General features: G+C 43.6%; 1 long non-coding RNA gene across 1 annotated transcript in view; it reads left to right on the top strand.

Annotated features, from left to right (window-relative positions):
- LOC129484334 (uncharacterized) overlaps positions 1-16,597 on the top strand; it is an 82,978-nt gene extending 66,381 nt beyond the window's left edge. The window contains exons 4-5 of the long non-coding RNA XR_008658412.2: positions 11,518-11,689; positions 14,787-16,597. This is a non-coding gene — a long non-coding RNA (uncharacterized lncRNA). The remainder of the gene's footprint in view (positions 1-11,517; positions 11,690-14,786) is intronic.
- The last annotated feature ends 7,840 nt before the right edge of the window (positions 16,598-24,437 follow it).

Raw genomic sequence — 24,437 nt, 5'->3', positions numbered from 1 at the left:
GTTTGTAGTATTCTCTGATGGTAGATTGTATTTCTGTGGGATCGGTGGTGATATCCCCTTTTTCATTTTTTATTGCATCTATTTGTTTCTTCTCTCTTTTCTTCTTTATTAGTCTTGCTAGTGGTCTATCAATTTTGTTGATCTTTTCAAAAAACCAGCTCCTGGATTCATTAAGTTTTTGAAGGGTTTTTTGTGTCTCTATTTCCTTCAGTTCTGCTCTGATTTTAGTTATTTCTAGCCTTCTGCTAGCTTTTGAATGTGTTTGCTCTTGCTTTTCTAGTTCTTTTAATTGTGATGTCAGGGTGTCAATGTTGGATCTTTCCTGCTTTCTCTTGTGGGCATTTAGTGCTACAAATTTCCCTCTACACACTGCTTTGAATGTGTTCCAGAGATTCTGGTATGTTGTGTCTTTGTTCTTGTTGGTTTCAAAGAACATCTTTATTTCTGCCTTCATTTCGTTATGTACCCAGTAGTCATTCAGGAGCAGGTTGTTCCGTTTCCATGTAGTTGAGCGGTTTTGAGTGAGTTTCTTAATCCTGAGTTCTAGTTTGATTGCACTGTGGTCTGAGAGACAGTTTGTTATAATTTCTGTTCTTTTACATTTGCTGAGGAGAGCTTTACTTCCAACTATGTGGTCAATTTTGGAATAGGTGTGGTGTGGTGCTGAAAAAAATGTATATTCTGTTGATTTGGGGTGGAGAGTTCTGTAGATGTCTATTAGGTCCACTTTGTGCAGAGCTGAGTTCAATTCCTGGGTATCCTTGTTAACTTTCTGTCTCCTTGATCTGTCTAATGCTGACAGTGGGGTGTTAAAATCTCCCATTATGATTGTGTGGGAGTTTAAGTCCCTTTGTAGGTCACTGAGGACTTGCTTTATGAATCTGGGTGCTCCTGTGTTGGGTGCATATATATTTAGGATAGTTAGCTCTTCTTGTTGAATTGATCCCTTTACCATTATGTAATGGCCTTCTTTGTCTCTTTTGATCTTTGTTGGTTTAAAGTCTATTTTATCAGAGACTAGGATTGCAACCCCTGCCTTTTTTTGTTTTCCATTTGCTTGATAGATCTTCCTCCATCCCTTTATTTTGAGTCTATGTGTGTCTCTGCACGTGAGATGGGTTTCCTGAATACAGCACACTGATGGGTCCTGACTCCTTATCCAGTTTGCCAGTCTGTGTCTTTTAATTGGAGCATTTAGCCCATTTACATTTAACGTGAATATTGTTATGTGTGAATCTGATCCTGTCATTAGGATGTTAGTTGGTTATTTTGCTCGTTAGTTGATGCAGTGTCTTCCTAGCCTCAATGGTCTTTACAATTTGGCATGTTTTTGCAGGGGCTGGTACCTGTTGTTCCTTTCCATGTTTAGTGCTTCCTTCAGGAGCTCTTTTAGGGCAGGCCTGGTGGTGACAAAGTCACTCAGCATTTCCTTGTCTGTAAAGTATTTTATTTCTCCTTCACTTATGCAGCTTAGTTTGGCTGGATATGAAATTCTGGATTGAAAATTCTTTTCTTTAAGAATGTTGAATATCAGCCCCCACTCTCTTCTGGCTTGTAGAGTTTCTGCCGAGAGATCAGCTGTGAGTCTGATGGGCTTTCCTTTGTGGGTAACCCGACCTTTCTCTCTGGCTTCCCTTAACATTTTTTCCTTCATTTCAACTTTGGTGAATCTGACAATTATGTGTCTTGGAGTTGCTCTTCTCGAGGAGTATCTTCATGGCGTTCTCTGTATCTCCTGAATCTGAATGTTGGCCTGCCTTGCTAGATTGGGGAAGTTCTCCTGGATAATATCTTGCAGAGTGTTTTCCAACTTGGTTCCATTCTCCCCGTCATTTTCAGGTACACCAATCAGATGTAGGTTTGGTCTTTTCACATAGTCCCAAATTTCTTGGAGGCTTTGTTCATTTCTTTTTATTCTTTTTTCTCTAAACTTCCCTTCTCGCTTCATTTCATTCATTTCATCTTCCATCAGTGATACCCTTTCTTCCAGTTGATCACATCTGCTACCGCGGCTTCTGCAATCTTCACGTAGTTCTCGATACTTGGCTTTCAGCTCCATCAGCTCCTTTAAGCCCTTCTCTCCATTGGTTATTCTAGTTATCCATTCTTCTAATTTTTTTTCAAAGTTTTTAACTTCTTTGCTATTGTTTTGAATTTCCTCCTGTAGCTCAGAGTAGTTTGATCGTCTGAAGCCTTCTTCTCTCAACTTGTCAAAGTCATCCTCCGTCCAGCTTTGTTCCATTGCTAGTGAGGAACTGCGTTCCTTTGGAGGAGGAGAGGTGCTCTGCTTTTTAGAGTTTCCAGTTTTTGTGCTCTGTTTTTTCCCCATCTTTGTGGTTTTATCTACTTTTGGTCTTTGATGATGGTGATGTACAGATGGGTTTTTGGTGTGGATGTCCTTTCTGTTTGTTAGTTTTCCTTCTACCAGACAGGACCCTCAGCTGCAGGTCTGTTGGAGTTTACTAGAGGTCCACTCCAGACCCTGTTTGGCTGGGTGTCAGCAGTGGTGGCTGCAGAACAGCCGATTTTCGTGAGACCACAAATTCAGCTGTCTGATAGTTCCTCTGAAAGTTTTGTCTCAGAGGAGTACCCGGCTGAGTGAGGTGTCAGTCTGTCCCTACTGGGGGGTGCCTCCCAGTTAGGCTGCTCAGGGGTGAGGGACCCACTTTAGGAGGCAGTCTGTCCGTTCTCAGATCTCCAGCTGTGTGCTGGGAGAACCACTATCTTCAAAGCTGTCAGCCAGACAGGGACATTTAAGTCTGTGGAGGTTCCTGCTGACTTTTTGTTTGTCTGTGCCCTGCCCCCAGAGGTGGAGCCTACAGAGGCAGGCAGGCCTCCTTGAGCTGTGGTGGGCTCCACGCAGTTCGAACTTCCTGGCTGCTTTGTTTACCTAAGCAAGCCTGGGCAATGGCGGGCGCCCCTCCCCCAGCCTCGCTGCCACCTTGCAGCTTGATCTCAGACTGCTGTGCTAGCAATCAGCAAGACTCCGTGGGCATAGGACCCTCTGAGCCAGGTGTGGGACACAATCTCCTAGTGTGCTGTTTTCGAGGCCCGTTGGAAAAGCGCAGCATTAAGGTGGGACTGACCTGATTTTCCAGGTGCCACCTGTTACCCCTTTCTTTGACTAGGAAAGGGAACTCCCTGACCCCTTGCGCTTCCTGAGTGAGGCAATGCCTCACCGTGCTTTGGCTCGCGCACAGTGCGCTTCACCTGCTGTCCTGCACCCACTGTTTGGCACTCCCTAGTGAGATGAAACCGGTACCTCAAACAGAAATGCAGAAATCACCCGTCTTCTGTGTCGCTGAGGCTGGGAGCTGTAGACTGGAGCTGTTCCTATTCGGCCATCTTGGCTCCACCCCTTAACTACATTCTTGAGGCTACTTACATTTATTGCATCTGTGCAGTGAAAATAATATATAATTATATGCTATTTCCCATCTCTTGTGTTTGGTGATGTCACACTAATAGCTTGAAACTGCCCATGGGAGGAGTATTTACACCACAGATATTGGTAAATGCTTCAAATCAGGGCCTTTGATTCTTAGATGGTTGGTTGTTAAACATTTACTAGCACATCACTGATATTATATACCAGGCATGACAGTTGAGCGTTTTTAGTTAAAGGAAACAAAAGATCACTCAAGCTATTTCAGCTAAAGTGAAGAGAGGCTTATGGCAAGGGTGTTTATTAAGAGGAATGGGATATAGAATATCTTGGAGATTCAAGAACAGGCCCTACCCCAAGGCCTTATTTTCAAGAATGTCATATAAATTAAATCATGTTGCCTTTATTTTTTCCATTTTAAAAATAGCATTATTAAGGTATAATTGATATAGGGTCACTCCAGTGGCCTCAAAACATGGCCTTGAGGTCTGTGGTCTGGTTCACTGCTGTTCTCACAGTACCTGCTTCTTTCTGTCCTGGTCTCAGCGGGCTTCTTTCTCTTTTAATCTGCATTGTTTCTCTGTTATAGCTTCTACTTCCTTCCTTTTTCCCATATCTTTGGCTTGTATTGATGAATCATAGCCATTACAGCATTTCATTATTTGCTCCCATTGAAGGCTGTGTTTTCCTCTTCATTTGGTTGCTTTATTTCTGAGAGGGAAAATCTAATTGATCCAACTCATTTTTTTATCTTGCAGGGCAGCATCAGATGGTAGCTGGCTTGTGGTTTACCTGGCCTTTGGTTAGATAACTGTGCCTGATCCCTATGGCCAGGAAGGAAGGTAGGGTCACGTACTACAAATTTTGACCTTGTGCATGAGGAATATAAAGACAAATTAGCCACTGCCAGAATGACTAAAATTATTTTATTTTTATTTATTTTTATTTTATTTTTTTTTTTTTTTTGAGACGGAGTCTCGCTCTGTCGCCCAGGCTGGAGTGCAGTGGCGCAATCTCGGCTCACTGCAAGCTCCGCCTCCCGGGTTCACGCCATTCTCCTGCCTCAGCCTCTCCGAGTAGCTGGGACTACAGGCGCCCACCACCACGCCCGGCTAATTTTTTTTGTATTTTTAGTAGAGACGGGGTTTCACCGTGGTCTCAATCTCCTGACCTTGTGATCCGCCCGCCTCGGCCTCCCAAAGTGCTGGGATTACAAGCGTGAGCCACCGCGCCCGGCCCAGAATGACTAAAATTAAAAAGACTGAAAAGAGTGGTGAGGATTTGACACATTGCTCCAAATTTCAAACAGTGCTAATGAAAATGAAGACCTGTACAACAAAAGTACAGGCCTACCTCAGAGATATTGGAGTGTTCAGTTCCAGACCATGCAATAAAGTGAATATCACAATGAAGTGAATCGCACAATTTTTTTGGTTTCTCAGTGCATATAAAATTTATGTTTATGCTATACTTTTGTCTACTAAGTGTACAATAGCATTATGTCTAAAACATGTACTTAATTTAAAAATTCTTCATTGATGACAAATGCTAACAATCATCTGAACCATCAGTGAGTTGTAATCATTTTGCTGGTGGAGGTTTTGCCTTGACATTGATGGCTGCTGACTTGATCAGGGTGGTGGTTGCTGTAGGCTGAGGTGGCTGTGGTAATTTCTTAAAATAAGACAACATTGAGGTTTGCCATATTCATGGACTCTTTCACAAAAGATTTCTCTGTAGCACGTGATGCTGTTTGGTAGCATTTTACCCACAGTAGACTTCTTTCAAAATTAGAGTCAATCCTCTCAAACTTTGCTATTGTTTTATTAACTAAACTCACATAATATTCTGAATCCTTTGTTGGAATTTCAAAAATATTCACAGCATCTTCACCAGGAATAGATTCCATCTCAAGGAACCACTTTCTTTGCACATCCATAAGAAGCAACTCCTCACCTGTTCAAGTTTTGTCATAAAGTTGCAATAATTCAGTCACATCTTCAGAATCTACTTCTAATTCTCTTGCCATTTTCACCACATCTGCAGTTATCTCCTTCACTGCAGTCTTGAACTCCAAAGCTAATTATCTTAAAGTCATCCATGGGGGTTGCAATCAACTTCTTTCAAACTCCCGTTAACGTTAATATTTTGACCTCCTTTCATGGATCAAGAATGTTCCTGAAGACATCTAGAATCCTTTGCAGAAGGTTTTCAATTAACTTTGTCCAGATCTAGCAGAGGAATCACTATAAATGGCAGCTATAGCCTTATGAAATATATTTCTGAAATAATACTTGAAAATTCAGATTTACTCCTTGATCCCTAAGCTTCAGAATGGATGCTGTCTTAGCAGGCATGAAAACAACATTTATTTTCTTGTACATCTCAATCAGGGCTCTTGGGTGACCAGGTGCCTTGTCAATGAACAATAATATTTTGAAAGGAATCTTTTTTTCTGAGCAGTAGGTCTCATCAGTGGCCTTATTCAGTAAACCATGCTATAAACAGGTGTGCTGTCATCTAGACTTTGTTGTTTCATTTATAGAGCACAGGCAGAGTAGATTGAGCATAATTCTTAAGCGCCCTAGGATTTTCGGAATGGTAAATGAGCATTAAAGTAGCCAGCCGCATTAGCCTCTCAAAAGAGAGTCAGCCTGTCCTTTGAAGCATTGAAGCCAGGCATTGACTTCTCTCTAGCTATGAAAGTCCTAGATGGCATCTTCTTCTAACTGAAGGCTATTTAGTCTACACTGAAAATCTGTTGTTTAGTGTAGTCACCTTCATCAAACATTTTAGCTACATCTTCTAGATATCTTGCTGCAGCTTCTCCATCAGCACTTGCTGCTTCACCTTGCACTTTTATGTTATGGAGATGGCTTCATTCCCTAAACCTCATGAACCAATCTCTGCTAGTTTCAAACTTTTCCTCTGCAGCTTCCTCACCTCACTTAGTCTTCATAGAATTGAAGAGAGTTAGAGCCTTGCTCTGGATTAGGCTTTCGCCTAAGAAACTGTTGTGATTGATTTGTCTTTCCAGACCACTAGAACATTCTCCATATCACAAAAGGGTGTTTCACTTTCTTATCATTCATGTGTTCACTGGAGTAGCACTTGAAATTTCCTTCAAGAACTTTCCCTTTGCATTCACAACTTGGCTGTTTGGTTCATGAGGCCTAGCTTTTGGCATAGCTCAGATTTTGACAGGTCTTCTTCACTAAGCTTAATCATTTCTAGCTTAAAGGGAGAGATGTGTGACTTTTCCTTTTACTTGCCACTTAGAGGCTACTGTAGAGTTGTTAATTGGGCTATGTTCAATATTGTTGTGTCTCAGGAAATAGAGGGGCCTGAGGAGACGGAGAGAGATGGGGGAACTACTGGTTGGTGGAACAGTCAGCACACACACAACATTTATTGATTATCTTCACATTTTTGTATGGGTGCAGTTGTGGTGCCCTGAAACAAATACAATAGCAACATCAAAGGTTACTGATCACAGACCACCATAACAGGTATAATAGCAATGAAGAACTTTGAAATATTGCAAGGATTACAAAAATGTGACACAGAGACATGAAATGAGCACATGCTGTTGGAAAAATGGTACCAATAGGCTTGCTTGATGCAAAGTTGCCACAAACTTTCAATTTGTAAAATATGCGATAACTGCAAAGTACAATAAAATGTAGCACAATAAAACAAGATATGCCCATAGTTAAGTTCTACAAATAACTATTCAGCAGTATCTACTAAATCTGGCTGTTTACCTGCCCCGTGATCCTATTCCTATAAATATCCAAAAGAAATGTGTGCTTTCTTCGATGGCAGGATAAGTGCAAGAATTTTCCTAGCAGCACTAGTTGTAATAGTTCCAAACTGGAAACTCCCCAGAGTCCATCTAGTAAAATGATGGATAAATGTCAAAAACATTATGCTGTGTGAGAGAGGCCATATTCGAAAGAATATATCTATTCAAGAGCAGGCAAAATTCATTAACGTCAAAAGAATCAGAATAGAAGCCACTCTTACAGGAGGTATTGACTGGGAGGGGGCATTAAAGAACCTTCTGGGGTTCGGGAAATGCTTTATCTCTTGACTTGGGTGGTAGGTGCCCAGAAGTAAACACTTGTAAACAGTCTTTGATATATACTTAAGATATGGGCACTTTACTGTATATCAGTGTGTTAGTCCATTTTTGTATCACTATAAAAGAACACCTGAGACTGGGTAATTTATAAAGAAAAGAGGTTTAATTGGCTCACGGTTCTACAGGCTATACAGGAAGCATGGTGCTGGCATCTGCTTCTGGGAAGGCCTTAGGAAGCTGACAGTAATGGCAGAAGGTGAAGGGAGAGCAGGCACATCACATGGCCAGAGAGGGAGCGAGCGCACACGCGCGTGCCAGAGAGAGAGAGAGAGAGAGAGAGAGAAGGGGGAGGTCCCAGGCTCTTTTAAACAACCAGATCTCATGTGAACTAATTGAGCGAGAACTCACTCATCACCAAGGGGATGGTGCTAAGCCATTCATGAGGGATCTGCCCCCACGATGTAATCATCTCCCACCAGGCCCCCACTCCAATATTGGGGGTCACATTTTAACATGAGATTCAAAGGGGACAAACATCCAAACCATAGCAGTAAGTCAAACCTCAATAAAAAGTAAATTATGATAAAAAGAAGAACAAATTATGATTATTGTCCCCAAGAAGTTTATAGCCTTCTAGTAGGGGTGATTGACATCCAGAACACGGAAGTATAGTTGAGAAAGGTAACTGCTCATTAAAACATGTATAAAGCATCGTGTCATGTGACTCAAAGGTTGGAGCAACTGATTCTGCCTCTAAAAAAGAAAGAAATTCTTAAGTCCCTAGTATGTGCCAGGTGCTTTAAATTACCTCATACTCTTCTTACAGTATATGAAAAGAAATTTGACTGGGCTTTTGCGTGATACTTTTGAGTGTGGCAAAGTAATGAAAATAATTGTATCAGAATTGTGGAACCATTTGTGATAAAACCCTTTTGTAACTGTGATTTGTTTCTGGAGGCTGCTTCAACAAATTTTCATGAACTTGGTGGCTTAATGCAAAAGAAGTTCATTCTCTCAGGGTTCTGGAGGCCAGACTTCCAAACTCCAGCAGGTCTAATCTTTGCCTTTGTTGTCATTTCGCCTCCTCTGTGTGTCCTGTATTCTATGTATCTGTCTTATAAGGATTCTTGTGATGGCATTTAAGGCCTACCCAGATAATCTAGAATTATCTCCTCATCTCAAGGTCCTTAACTTAATCACACGTGCAACGACCCTTTCCCCAAATAAGCTAATGAGCACAGATTCTAGGGATTTGTGGTAGATATTGGTCTACCATGGATAGTTTAATAGATTAATAATATGAGCATGTTTATTTTAAAATGAGTAAGTGTTTGCCAGGCAAAGAGGGAAGGGAAGCCTCTTACAGAGAAGAATTCCTGAAATGTGTTCCATGAGGATTATAGGATATTTCACTGTATACTTGCTCCTGGCCTCAAACCCTTTATGTATAGGAGTAACGTGGTCATGCATGCATGCAGGCACACATGTAGATTTGGTTTCAGCTGAATTTTGGACTAGTCTTCAATTTCCTGGAGCTCTCCTGAAGCCACCTTGTAGCCCACCATTTTCTTTTCTTTTCTTTTTCTTTTTTTTTTTTTTTTTTTTTTTGAGATGGAGTCTCTCTCTTTCGCCCAGGCTGGAGTGCAGTGGCGTGATCTCGGCTCACTGCAAGCTCCGCCTCCTGGGTTCATGCCATTCTCCTGCCTCAGCCTCCCGAATAGCTGGTTCTACAGGTGCCTGCCACCACGCCCAGCTAATTTTTTGTATTTTTAGTAGAGACGGGGTTTCACCGTGTTAGCCAGGATGGTCTCGATATCCTGACCTTGTGATCCGCCCGTCTCAGCCTCCCAAAGTGCTGGGATTACAGATGTGAGCTACCGCGCCCGGCCAGTAGCCCACCATTTTCAAACCACAGTGTGCCTCTCCAAAGGAAATGTGTTTGAACTATTATGTGTGTCCTGGACCTTGTTTAGCTACAATCTCTTTTCAAACAAAAGCACAGCTGCCTTGGCTAAAGCCTGAAGCCCCATTCCTCTCTCTTAATGTCCTGGTCCCTTCTCCAAAGTGCCCATTTGAAAACCATTATTGTCTTAGATCAGGGGTTGGCAAACGTTTCCAGTAATGAGCCAGATAGTAAATATTTAGGGCTTTCCAGTTCATATAGTCTCTGTTGCAACTACTCAAGTCTACTGTTGTAGTACAAAAAGCAGCTATAAACAATACAAAAATGAATGGGCATGGCTGAGTTCCAGTAAAACTTTATGGATAGTGAACTTTGGATTTCATATATGTTTTACATCATGAAACTTTTTTTAATGTTTTCAACCATTTAAAGATGTAAAAATTATTCTTAGCTTGAGGGCTGTACAAAAACAGACAGTGGGCTGGATTCAGTCTGCAGGCTGTAGTTTGCCACTTCCTCTCTTGGGTAACAGCATCTGACCTGTGGAACTTTTAAGATTTAAAATCTCAGCACTTCAGCATTGGAAAGGGCCTCAAAGGCTACTAGTCCTTAATTCTCACCATAACATCCGATTGCTATACAGTGCTTCCGATATTGTCATCCATTGCCTCCTTGGTTGCCTACAGCTGCAGGGAACACCACCTCCTGAGCCAGCTCATTCTGCACCCCCCAGGCTGTGCCGATTGCTAGAGTTCTTCCCATGCAGAGTGGCACCTGTCTCCAGTGACAGCGTCTGCAGGATACAGTCAGAACGGTGAAGCACAATATTAACACATCAGGTTAATTTCATGCTCTACTTGTCCTAGGCTGATATTAACGAAAATTAAATTTTGCGCTAATCAGCCTTAGCGTTCAGCATGCACGACACAAATTTGTGATTTCTGGCAAGGGTGGTTAAATCATATTTATGCTATTTGTGTGGTGCCTGAATAACAGGGAAATACTATTACCAACAATTAAACTTCCAGGTTGACAGATGTCCCCTTGAGCAGACATAGCTGAGTGCAAATGGAGATTTTTTTCTTAGCAAGTGAAGGCAGAAAGGACATAAGCCAGGGAGCTGCAGTTAATTTTCAATTTCCTCCTTCCCTTTGGATGGCTAATTTTGAATGTTTGACCAATGCAAATGACTTTACCCTGTGCCCTGCTTCTGTTTCCTCCTTTTTTCTAGCTTTGAAAAGTAAAATTCCTACAAACAAGAAGGAATATTTTCTTCTTTCCAGGAATCTCTGGGATACCTAAATAGCATTCTTCCTAGTTGCAGGTAGCTTATTGTGTGAGGGCAGTTGACTAGGAATTTAAAGAGGGGTGGTACTCCTTAGTGATTTGCAGAGCGGGAGAAATAAGAGTTGGAAGGGTGAAACTAGTCTGACTCCACGTGTATTTTCCTCTGCAGGAGAGAGATGCTTGCCCTACCTTGTGGTCATAGCATCTTGTGTTTTCTCTGTGCTTTCCTTGTGATTAGTCAGTTGCTAGCAGATGGGCTGTGTAAACGCAGTCCCATAGGTTTTATTTCCTGGAGAAGGGAAGAGCCACTCAGTCCCCTGGCTCTAGATGGATCTCTCTCCACAGTCCCCCATGCTTCATCTTCATCCACAAGGAGGCACCAGGGGAACTGAAAGTCTATAGGATCTTGGGCACATATTTTATCTGTGACCCACTGAGTATCCTCAGAGTCAGGCTCTTGCAGGGATCTTTCACTCTGAAGAGGAGTGTGTTCTTCTGTTTACTAGGCTGCAGGATCAGTTCTGGGCATAGGGACAGGTAAGGCCTTACATGTCTTCTGTCTGGAGGGTGACCAACTGTCCCAATTTGCCTGGAACTGAGGGATTTTCTGGGATGTGGGACTTTTAGTGCTGAAATAGAAACAGTCCCAGGCTGAGTGAGACTGTTAGTAAACCTACCTGTAAGGACTGATGGGACAAGACCGGTGGTCCTAGGCCATGGCCTGGTAAGTTGCTAACGGTCCTCTAGGATATTTTGGTGATTGCTTCCAGATTTTGGTGAATCCACCTCATGAGTCTCTTAGAGCCCAGATCTGTTCCTTTCTTCTTAATTATCTGTGTGCCCAATTCTCTCCCATAGGAGCTGAAGAATTCACATTTGGGCTGATGGGCCTGGGGTAGGGATGACCAACAGACCACATGCTTCTTGTCTCTTCTACTCCTTGATCCTGTGATAGACAGGGCTAAGTGATCATCCACTCCCCCCACCCTCCAGCCTCCGAGTGGGCCACTTTTCAAGCACGGAATTCCAGGTGGGTGCTTCCAATAAGTTGGCACAATAGATAATACTTATTTGCTGTAGGGCTCAGACATTGCTCTAGAAGCAGATATGACCCAAAGGACCACTGCAGATAGAAACCCATGTGCAGAAAGTAAGGCTTAGCCAATGAAGTACCTCAGACATCAGGCCAGGCAGAGAGTCTGGGGACTGCAGAATCCAGGAGCTATACATATAGGATAAGGCCAGCTGAATCTGGATTGGCGCAGGACAGAGCCTGGTTTCCAGGAGGCTATTCATATTGGATGCTGGCCCTGCAGAAAGAGGACATGTAAACTGGCTTCAAGGTGCTTGGTCAGGCGGGACATCTGGTACTAACTAGATTTGAGCTATGCCCTTTCTTTCCGAGGTGACCTGGCTAAGCATCCAGCCAAGGGGTAGCCAAACAAGCCCCTGTGCCCACTCCTCACTCTTCCTACTCTCACCTGACTGGTTCCAGTCTCATGACAATAAAGGAATGATGCTCACATGCATAGGATGCTACTGTGGGTATGTCCAGGTCTGGAGTGTGGGGGTGAGTCAGCCAGCTCAGACTGGTAAGGCAACACTGGTTGCTAAAAGACTAAAGTGCTGTAACTTCTGTTGGTTAGAGAGCCAGTGTCCTCAGCCCCTGGAGGTCCCCACCCCTCCCACTCCACCTATTGCCTTGGCTACCTGCCCTTTCATTCCAAGACTTGCTCTTCACCATCCAGCAATTGAAGGGGTCATGCCTGGCACAGAGGCACCTCCAGGACTCCTCTGTTGGTTCTGATTTAGAGTATCAGCACTTTCCAGTATGGTGTGCTGTTCCTAAAGCCCTGGCTGTAACTCCTCCTTTTTTCTCCTACCCAGGAAGGCACATCAGAATGCCTGTGATAAATATTAAGTATTTCATGTTTGTATATAGAGCCATTTTTACATTCGCCCCTTTATCAGTAGTAGCAAATAATAATATGAACTGACACACTTGTAATGTTCTAGACACTTAACATGTGTTAACTTGTTTAATCCTCATAGCAGCCCTGTGAGCTAAGTACTATTATTATACCCATTTTAGAGATGAGGAGACTGAGTTATGGAGAAGTTATCTAATTATATAATTGGCTTAGGCTAATACTGCACGTTAGCAATAAGTAGAAGTCTCCCAGGGCCCTCCCATGCTCACACAAAGCACGAAAAGCAATAGAATGTGGTCTTGTGGATGAGGAAACGGAGACTCAGCAGGCCATGGGTCAAGGTGACTAGAGCAGCCCTTGGTGTGAACTAATGCTCAGAGACCAGACAGGCCAGGACAGCTCTGTGAATGACAAGGGGACAGATGATGATCAAGAGCAGATTCCCCCTCCCTCCTCCATGCCTTGGCAACCTCAAACAGAATAAAACAAAATGACCACCACGAGGGAGGAGAGATAGTGAAACACCGGACTGAATAATGTCATATTAAATTGACTGAGATTAGATTTCTCCCTGCTGTTATACAAAAATACAGGTTACATTTCTTGCAACCATTTCTACTTAACTTTCCTTTCTCTGCTGGGTTCTGGGAGGGAAACTTCAGTTAGACTTGTCACCTGCCCAGGCTTTACCCAGGAAGTGAGCCTCAGTCTCATCTGCTCTCAAATGCCCAACTTATCCTGCCCTGGGGCCTGGCTGGACCAGGGGTTTGGGGTGGACAGTGTGCAGGCCTCCTCCTCAGGGGCCTCCCTGCATTGGAGATCATTGCTTTCCTTGTTCCTCCTCCTCTCGCAACAGCACCTGCAGTTCTTATTTTGTCTGGGGAGTGGTAAGGAGTGGTTCAGACTGGTCACAGTTTCTTCCAGGTCTGTTGCTTACAGCATCAACTTCATCCCCAGGCTGCTTGCAGGACTCAGGCATCTGAAGCTTAAAAGCCCAGGTCTTGTAGCTCAAGAGTCTGGAAAGGTTTGCAACCTTAAATTCCAAGGGTTTGGCTGTAAAGCTCTCCTCTGTTCTGCTGTAATCACCCAATCAGGAGGCAAAGGGTGCTTCATGGTCCAGTTTAGCAGCTTTAAGAGATACTGGAGGAAAATACATCACTTAGTATCATCCAAGTACGCACCTATTTGCCATTCCTAGGTGACTCAGCCTGGGCAATATTCCTGCCTACCAGCAATCTTTTCAGCTCCCTCAGTAAAATACCAACACACCCTGTGGCTCAGTCATGCATTTAAGTCCCAATTTAGTGATACCTTATTTACAGATTTTCTAAATAAAATTGCTAATACAGTCAACCCTTCATATTCACTGGTTCTGCACCCTCGGATTCAACCAACCAAGGATAGAAACTATTTGAAGGAAAAGAACAATAATAATACAAATAAAAGCCAATAACAACGTAACAACTATTTACATGGCATTTACATTGTATTAGATATTATAAATAATCTAGAGATGGTTTAACGCATATGAGAGCATATGCATAGGTTATATGCAAACAGTATGTCAGCATCCACAGATTTGGGTTTCTGCAGGGAGCCCTGGAATCCTGTGGATGCCGAGGGACGATTGTATATTTTGAGAACCGAAGCCTAGTGCTGCCCTATTGCAGCCATGAAGTATCCAGGCCACCTGGAGAAAGCTAACATAAGAGCAGGCACACAGCAGGAAGCTTTGATCTGCGTCCTCTCTCTGGCTGCGGGCCTCAGCTCTTGTGCACCAACTCTGACCAATGACTAGGACTGGCTGCTTGGAGTACAGCTGTATTGAGAAAGATTCTGAGGCTGGGTCTGCATTCAGCAGGAAAAAAATGAAGTAATTGTTTGGTAATGCCTGACATAGGCCTAAGAATGGGGGAAAGGGTAACTCTCCTGCCAGGTTTTTGCAGAATTTTCTCAAATTCATTTTCTTTAGAGATATGGTAAGAACCCGCCACCACCCAAATGGGTAAAAGGCAAAGCCTGGTTTCCATTTTTTTGTCAAAGCCTCAGATCACAGGGGCACCTGAGCCATTAGTATCCCAATGGCAGGGCAGGGCAGGCTCAGGGATGCATGTCTATAAATCTCCAGTTTTTTGTTTGCTTATTTTCTTCTTTAAACTGCTTACAATTTCTCTTCTCTCACCCTCATTTCCACAGGAGGTGTAACACTGTGGACGAGTGGGCAACTGGCTCTTCAGGCTTGGAACCAACAGGGGGCAGCAGAGAGCAGAGAAGAATTGGTTGGCTTGGGCTGACCCAGACCTAGGAAAACTTCCAATCTTCTTCCCTCAAAACCGAATCCTTGTGGACTCATTCTTGAGACTATTGTCCACACAAGTGGTGTGGTCCAAGGCCACAACAAGAAAGGCCTGAGGGAGTCTTTCTTTGGGGTTCAGGTGGAGAAAAGCCTGTGCTGGATGCCAGGCTGCTCTGAGAACAGGAAGGAAGATAATAATGCTAACAGCAACAGTTACAATTACCCAGCCCCTGTAGGGTGCCAGGCCCTCTGCCAAGGTGCTTTCTTTTCATTCTCTCAAAGACTACTTGAGGTGGGGAGACCCCCAGTTTACAGATGAGAAAACAGGGTCCCAGAGTGGTTAAACACCTTGCCCAGGATCACATGACTAAGAGAGGGCCAAGCCACATTTTAGACTCTTGCTTGTCCTGCCCTCTGTGTTATGGTGCCATTCCAGGAAGGAGGCAGAAAGGTGCGCCAGGAGTTAGAACATCCTTGGGGAGTGTCCCGGACCCAAGGGAAGGCAAACGGTCCTTCTGGTACAGACTGCTGTCTCCTGATGGCCATGGGTCTCCTGACAGATTTAGCCAATTCACTGGCTCACAGGTCCATGCACCATCCTCAGCAGAGCCAGGGTAAGGTAGCTGGGCTCGAACAGCCCCAGAAAAAGGCAAAAAGAAAGATAACAGAAACTTGTATTGAACTTTCAAGTACTCACTGCGGAAGTCATTGATTTATCTGCCTACCGTGAGAGTTAATTATGTCACTTTGGAAGGTCACATTAGAATGCCCCTCACCTCCTGCAGCCTCAGCTCCACCCTGGGCTCAGAGATCAATCCTGGCCTTATTTAGGGAAGCACATCCAAGCATATTTGAAACTTTTGGGATGGGCTTGGGGATATTGGCACCAGGGGCATCTTGCTGTCAGTACTGTCCTGATTCTAAGAACTCCACTAATGCCACATTCCTCAATCCAAGCCTGGATCTAGGACTCAGGCTGCTGCCTCACTAAATGCCTTACCTTTTGGGTCACTGCAGACCAGGGCCCTGCCTTCTTTAGCCGATGTCTGTTTCCCTCATCTGGCAGTAGGACATTAGTCTACCAAAAGAGTCACATGTTCATAACCCAGCTTAGGTCCACGTTGTGAGCCAACTTCATTTCTTAATGTAATCACTTTTTTGGTATTGCTTTTTTTCTCTAAAAAGTATGTATGTTTTCTGATCCTACATATAATATTTTCTGGGCCAGTTGCGGTGGCACACACCTGAGCTACTCAAGGAAGCTGAGGCGGGAGGATCCCTTGAGCCCAGGAGTTTGAGGTTACGGTGAACTGTGACTGCGTCACTGTACTCCAGCCTAGACAGCTAACAAGACCCCATCTCTTAAAAAAATTAAGTATAAAAAAAATTGTTAGAAAATACACTAAAGCATCAAGAAGAAAAAAATTTCTCCTATCTTTCCGGATTCGTTTTTCTCGGCTGCACTTATTACTATCTAACACCATCCTTTACTTAGGTTTTCATTGTTTGTCTCCTTCTCTAGAATGGGAGCTTGACAAGATGAGGGATTTCATGTTTTCTTCACTGTAAGTTCCTTAATTCCAAGAACAATACCTGGCACATTTACAGAATGAATGAATTAATTCATAATGCCATGACATCAGATATAATTTTATTTAATATTATAGAGGCAGCATTTTTCAATGTCAATTAAATTTTTTCAAAAGCATCATTTTAAATGGCTGATAATAATCTAGGGTATGGACATCTAAGCATGTGTTGAGTATGCCTGCAGTTTTGGATACTGAAAGATTACACAGATTAATTTGATTCCCCATTTATCAAGCTACAGCAGGGCCAGGCTCACTTTGTTGTTTGGTTTCTTAGTTTCTTGTTCCTGGTTGAATGAACAGATGAGACTGGTGAATTACGGAGAATTTCTGTCACTGCCCTCTCTAGCCTTGGCATAGCATTGTGGCTCCTCTCTCCAAATTTCTAGGTGATCCAGCCGGCTGGGCTCTATGTACTGAAGCGTAGGCTGCCCAGCGTAAGCAGAATTGCTAACAGGATGCTATTATGGTACCCACCTGTGTGGCCTTGGGGGGGTGGGGGAACTTACCTTTGTTCCTGTCCTCCTCTAGAAAATCAGTTACATTTCTCTTGCCTCCTTCCCAAGGATGATTTCCAGGGAAGCAAATTAAAAAGCGGTGAAAAGCCTTTAACAATTACTCAGAAATCTATCACTTCATCCTCTTTCACCTCCAGTTCAAGTTTAAGAACAGTCCTTTCAAGAAGAAAAAATTAAGCACTAAAGTCAGAAACATTTTCAATCAGGCTCAAAGAATGCAGGAACTGTGGGGCCAGGTTTCATATAAAATGCATTTTAGAGTTGACTTGGTGAGATATTCCCCTCAAAGAGCACAGGGACTTGATTCCCCAGCACTTTCCTGCCTCTGGATCTTTGCTCAAGCTGTTCTCTCTGTCTGGAGTGCCCTTCACCTCCGTGTCTGCTTGTTGAAGATTTGCTGCCTCTAGGACCTCTCGTCCAAGAAGCTTTCTGGAACCTTCTCCAAGTCGGAATTATGCTTTTTCTCAGGCATTGCACATGGCTTGTGCCATTCACTGCTGACTGCTTTGCATTAGGGTTCTTTTTGTCTTAGGGCCCTGTAGCTGATTTATTAAAGGTGTGGGCTGCCTAGGATGGTGGTTTCCTGCCGTGGCTGCACATTAGAACCACCTGGGGAGCCTTGACTCACCTGGCCAAGTGGAAACCAGCATCAGTATATTTCGAGAGCTACCCAGGTGGTTCTAATGTGCAACCAGGAATGAGAGCCTTGCACTGAGAACTCCTCCCATCTCATGCATGGAATTTTTCTTGCATCTGTTCTTCCAACTCACAGGCCCCTTCCCCTCACGACATGGAAAGAGAGATGAGTTTCCACTAAGACAAGACCTTAGCTCTGACTTGATGTCTTAAGCAGGAGATGTAAAACCTAACTCACAATGTCCGCGGGATCCTGAATTTCTGTTCCAACCCTTTCAGCCAACTGGCAGCTTGGACTGGAGTTAGCGACAGATGTCTTCTGAGCAGGACGTACAGGTAAGCATATGAGTCCACAAGCTGGCCAGAGGGCCAAGATGCATCTTGAATCTAAAAGGCTTAGGGCTCATGCTTGCATATGGGCCCTAGGAGATGAATATATTCAGCTGTTATGGGCTCAGCGAGATCCTTCTCCTAGGAATTCAGGGTCATTATATCACTTTAGATCAACAACAAATCTTTCGGCTTCTGCAGCAAATGGGCATCTCTGTGTCTGTTGTAGGCTTGCTTAGTCCTAGGTCCTTGTTGAAGAAGTCACAGAACTTGGACCAGGGGGTATTTTGAGCATATCATTTCTCAGTTATTACCTTCTGTGGCTTCCTACTGCTTGAGACTAAAACCCTAAACCCCGCTCGAACCTGGCATTGAAGACCTCCTACAAATAGAACTTCAACCTATCTTGTCCGGGCCTAAAATGATTATTGGAGATCTCTCTTTTTTTTTTTTTTTTTTTTTTGAGACGGAGTCTCGCTCTGTCACCCAGGCTGGAGTGCAGTGGCGTGATCTCGGCTCACCGCAAGCTTATTGGAGATCTCTTAGCCTTATTGTTACCTAGGGTCCTTTTGGGGAGGGTAGATGTTGGTGGAAACATCCCTGACATTTTATGCCAAATATGTATGCATTCCTTTCCCCAAGGAACACAAATCTATAACTTTCAAGTTACCAGAGGGATTCATAATCCCCCCAACCTGGGGGTTAAAGAATCCCTGGTATTCTATAAATCCTTTGTTTTACAGAGGAAGGAACTGAAGCCTGGAGAGGCAGTGACTTGCCCAAGGTCACACAGAGTGGGTCTATAGCTGCAGGCCTCCAGGTATCCAGTTGCCCCCACCAAGCACCCCTGCATCTGTCCCTGAAGTTCTCAGCTTCCTCAGTGATACCTGCAGGCTGATCATCAGAGTAGTGTGCTGCTGGGTCAGGGCCAGCAGGAGCCTCCACAGGCTTCGGGCCTCTGTGGCCTAGCCTGGATGACACAGGCTGTTCTGGCATCTTCTCTCACCTGGTCCTTCTTGGGTCCCTGGGCATTTGTTCATGCAGTGGTCCGTCTAAGTGGGACGATTTCCTCCAAGGAGACCCTTCTGGTCTAACTGTGGCATGGGTCTCATGCATGCATTTTCCTCTCCTTTTTTTTTTTAATAGGAGAAAAGGCATACAAATTTATTTAGCATGTATACATGGGAGACCTCACAATGAAGACCCCGTGCATGTATTTTCTGACACACTGTTTACCTTCTCTGTCCTTTGGCCTGTAATTCACCTTAATTTAGGAGGTCAGATAGGGCTTTCAGGTATTTTTTATTTTTTAATTAAATACTTTTTTCTTAGTGTTTTGGACTTTATTAGATTACCATCTTTTGATCACTAGGGAACTTAAAAACTTGATGTTTCATTCCATTTGCAACTCCAGTATCCACCAATGATAGTTACATTACAGACAGAAACACCAGGTCATAAAGTCCTGGTAACTGTCTTTGCTATACTATTTTGACGGTTAAATAACATAAGGCATACTAACATGTGATAAATGGGCACCAACTGAATGTAACATTTTATTGTTGGTGTTATTGTGGTGGGTTTAATTCCTGCAGAGATTTTGCAAACTCCTTGAGGTCAGGAATTATGCCTTAAACTCTCATTGCCCCAACTGCAAGCAGCACAATGCTGGGCATTTCAAAGCTTTCCATAAATCACTGTATGCTGATCTTAAACAGGCTTTACACCAGGTAAAGATGGGGAGGAGATGCCTGGGAGAAAATTGTTCAGGGAAAGATTTCAGCTGGTCAAACCCAGTGTTGTGTCTGCTCCAAAAAGAGTGTGAAAGAGCAACTTGTTGGCAAGTGGCCTTCCTTTGTGAGGAGCAGAGCTCATTTTTTCTCAGTCCCAGAGGCAAAATCAGACTTGGCTTAAGGCCGTGCTGCTGGGCTGTGACTGTGTGTGGGAGAGTGGGAAGCCAAAGTCCCAGCCAGGGCTGGCCCTCTGTGGCCACCAGCAGCCACCAGCTGTGCCTCTACTGTGATCCCCAGCAGGGAGCCTTTGAACAGACCCTGAGTTATGTGGCATATACAGTGGATGAGGCTAGAAGCCTGGACATCTAGTGATTTCTGACCTTGAGACTGAGACCTAGGAGGCCTTCTCTATAGAGTCCAGAGGTAGGACCTGTGGCCAGTGGCACCAACTCCTCACCTGCACCCGGGACCAGGACCAGACTCCTTAGGTGTGCATTCAACATTCTAAAACATACTTCTCTTTGGTCTCCTCTCTCTGGCCCATCTCCCTTGGGAGATGGGGACTGGGAGGACCCTACATTTACACCACATCCCTACCAGTTCTGTGCCCCCCAACCCTCCTCACCATTTCCTGCTCCCTTTTGGAGACATTCTTCTCACTCTTCTCTGGGCCAAATCCACCCTCCTCTTCTAGTTGTTCCTACCAACTCTCTTACAAGCTTGACAGTTGTAAAGCAGGCCTGCGGGGAAGGTGAAGGTGAATTTGGGGCTAAACCTCTCTGTCATGATCATGGATTTTGGTGTCAGACACACTTGGGATCAAAATCCAGTTCTGCCACTCACTGCTGAGTGACCTGGGGCAGGAACTTCATCTTTTGTAGACTCAGTTTTACCTGTAAAATGGTGGTAATAGCTGTCCCATGGTATTGTGGAGAGAATTAAGAGATGCTGAATATAAATAACATCTCAGGCCCATATCCAGTCCCTAGTAAATGGAAGCCATTCGAACGCCAAGACTTCAGATCATAGGTGCTTCTCAAATGTCCACATGGCCAGGCCCCCAATCTGCTCAGGACACCCAAGGGTGAAGCATGTTTTTGGCTTCCCGGAGTTTCCTAGTACTATATCATGGAGGCATCTGGTGATTGTGGTGTGATGCTCAGCCAAGAGGCTGCCCTCTGCACCCCCACTTCAGGGAGGCGAGGAAGGGGAGCAGTGTGTGTGTGTGGCAGAGATGGCATTGATTGAGAACTGGCAGACCTGGCTTCCCTGCCAGCGCTGCCATGTTCCAGTGTCTAACCTGTAGATGTTGGCTGAATGAGAGGAAATTACATACTCTGTGAGCCTCAGTTCTCTGATCTACACAATAGAGGAGTAGTACCTTTTGGGGTTGGTGTGGACACTATATGAAGGAGCTGGAATACTGCAGCTATTTAGAGCCATATTCTAGAACCGAACTACCTGAGTTCACATCCTAGCTCTGCTACTTACTGGCTGTGCAGTTTTGAACAATTACATCACCTTTTAGTTTGACTTACTCTTATAAAAAGTAAGGACAATGTTAACGTCTATCTGACAATGCTGTCAAATATGTTTTCATATATGAAATACTTAAAACATTGTTTGGCAGTAGGTAAGTACTTGATAAATATTATCTTCTCTTTTATGATGATGAGAGTGCCTGATACAGTGCCTGGCATGTCTTAGGGTGCCCAATAATGAATTTCCTTTCACTCTTCTTCCTGAATCTAAGGGAATATGGTGCCTGAGACTCCACCATTAAGTGCTTTTTATTTCCTAGAGTTTGACAACAATATGGAAATGCCCTAATTTGGGGATGATTATATTCTGTGTATTGTTCAATTCAGTTATACGATGATTGGCTGTTCTGTGCCAGGTGCCAGGCTGAAGCATTCTCATCAGTGATGTGAAATTGAATGGCATGTGATCTCTGCCTTGGGATCACAGTTTTGTGAGGGTTTATTTATTTGTGCATTTATTCATTTTCACATTTGTTTGGAGCCTATACCACAAATGTACAGAGTACAACAGGTGTTATGATGAGGTCTGAAGGTACACAGGAAAGGGCAGTGAAGTTTTCCTTTAAGGTGATATTTGAGCCAACCTTGAAGTCTGTGCCAAAGATGGTCAAACCAGGGCATGGGAATGAGTAATGATGGGGGTGAGAAGGACTTGCCAAACAGCATCAAATTTGGAACAAAAGACTGTTGGTTTGGAAGTGCGCATCGTTTCTTCCATTGTCACTCACCAAGCAGGCAGCATGTACTGGCACAGTGCTAGGGGCTAAAAATAGAGGGGCTTAAGACCCACTCTCTGCTCTCCAAATGCTCATAGTCTGTTGGGGGCGCACCTTGTTGTCCAGGTCAGAAGGTTGTGCATCTTCCTGTGATCATCCTGCTCCCTCCCCAAGCCTATCAATCACCAAAGCCAGATGGTTACTCAGTGTTGATCACTAAGGGTGTATATGGGTGATGTGGTTTGAATATTTGTTCCCATCCAAATCTCATGTTGAAATGTAATCCTGAGTACTGGAGGTGGAGCCTGGTGGGAGGTGGCTGGGAGGTGAGTGGGAAGTGATTGGATCATGGGGGTGGATTTCTTATGAATGGTTTAGCACCATTCCTCCTTGGTGCTTGTCTTTGCGATAGTGAACTCTTGTGAGATCTGGTTGTTTAAAAGTGTGTGGCACCGTGCTGTCTCTCTCTTGCTCTGCTTCCACCATGTGAAGTGCCTGGTCCTGCTTCGCTTTCCCTTCTGCCATGATTGTAAGCTTCCTGAGGCCTCCCAAGAAACTGGTGCTGGAGCTGTGCTTCCTGTACAGCCTGCAGAACTGTGAGCCAATTAAACCTCTTTTCTTTATAAATAGCACAGTCTCAGGTATTTCTTTATAGCAATGCAAGAATGGCCTAATGCAATGGGAGTGATTAGGAAATTTAGGGTGAGCATTAAGTGTGGGAGGTAGGAAGCAGGGTGTCATTGTGTAGAAAGAAGAGTCAAATTTAAAGACTTAGGAGGTTGTCTAGCTTTACTCAGAGAATCTGACCACAGCCTTCATCCTCAGGTTGCACAAGGTGTGAACGCTATGCTCTGTTGGGAGTTGCTGATGCCATTCCTGGGCCTGAAGGGGGCATCTGTCAGCTACCCTGCACTCAGCCTGTGGCCCCAAAGAGAGGCCCACCTTAAAACCCATTTCTTCTATCTTATCACACCTGGCTTTGGAGAGGAACTCAAGTAATGGTCTCTGTAGTTGCTGATGAAATCCATATCAGCCATCAGTCTTGACCAAGATAGGTCTTCATTTAGGATTAACGAAAAGCAAAGAACAAATCAGAACTATGAGGAGCTCAAAGGAAGGTGATCAGGCTGAGAATTCGGAGTGACTATTTCTGTCTGAAACAGGGCTAATGTAGGAAATGGAAGAAAAAGTTTAATGAATATTCTCAGAGGTATTTTAAAAGACACTTAATTGACAAAATAAGAGAAAGTTGACACAAAATAGAGGAAATCAGGCAATAGAAAAGAATCCTGAGAACAAAATAGAAAAAAGAAATGGAGACAGTAACTATTAGAAGGGGCATATAGCTAAAAATAAGATTAGTGAATTAGAAGACAACTTAGAGAAATTTCCCAGAATGCAGAGCAAAAATGCAAAGATAGAAATTATGAGGATAAATGATAAACTTATAAGATAGAATTTAGTAGGTCCAAGAACCACAAAATAAATATACTAAAGTAGAGAACAGAGTGCATAAAGGAGAGACAATAATCAAGGAAACATAAAAAAATTTTTCTCATAACAGAAGAAATGTGAATTTAGACTAAAACTCTCACTTTTATCAAGGTACAAACTTATATACGTCTGAAATTTTGGAATTCTAACCAAGAGAAAAATCCTGCAATCTTTTAAAAAGGAAAAATAAGCCAGTTACAAAGGAGAGAGAGTCATGCTGTTATTGGATTTTTAATCCGCAACACTAAATGCTGCAATATGAAGGAGGAATGTTTATACAGTTTAGCGGGGAAAAAAGTAGATACCCTATAATTCTATAATCATTTTAATGATTCTTCTTATGTGAAGGCAAAATAAATATATATTCAAGACCCAGTCTCAGCAAGTATGCTACTCGTATAACTTTAAACAAATAACTCCTTAAGGAAGTTCTTCAGCCAACTAAAAAATAATTAGCACAAGACACCCAACAAAGAAGAAGACAAAGGTGCATGAAACTTGTGAGCAACAAAACCAACGATGCATATCTATGGTCTGATGCAGAAGTAGAGAGAGCCAATTATGGAGAAAGACAGCCAGGGCTCCAATCCTTACTCTGGTTCTGTTGTGGTTGGAGATGTTTGGTCCCTTGTGATGGTTAAAAAACCAGGCAATGGCTAGATCCTGACCTCTTCTCATGCAATTGAGGACACATGTGCTACTCAGAAACAGAAGAAAGGGAATCAAAGCATAACCGTATTAATACTTGTACATGTGCTTGGCACAAGACAGGGCCTTTGGCAAAAGCTGAATTGTAGAGTCTGGCTTAGATTCAGGAGTGGGGTTTTTCCACTTCTCCAGTTTAAATTGAAATCTTGGGAATAGCAAGTTCAGCTGTGCTGAAAGTTGGAGAGAGTTCTCTGTCTCTCTCGCTGTCTCAATCTGCAGAATAGATCATGTCCCCCCCTTTTTTTTTTTGACAAATACAGAGAAGGTAGAGGGAAAGAAAGCTATG

This window comes from Symphalangus syndactylus, chromosome 6, assembly GCF_028878055.3.
Source record: "Symphalangus syndactylus isolate Jambi chromosome 6, NHGRI_mSymSyn1-v2.1_pri, whole genome shotgun sequence".
Classification (NCBI taxonomy): domain Eukaryota; kingdom Metazoa; phylum Chordata; class Mammalia; order Primates; family Hylobatidae; genus Symphalangus; species Symphalangus syndactylus.
Note: the sequence above shows the minus strand (reverse complement) of the source record. Positions and strands in the feature narration are given on the sequence as shown.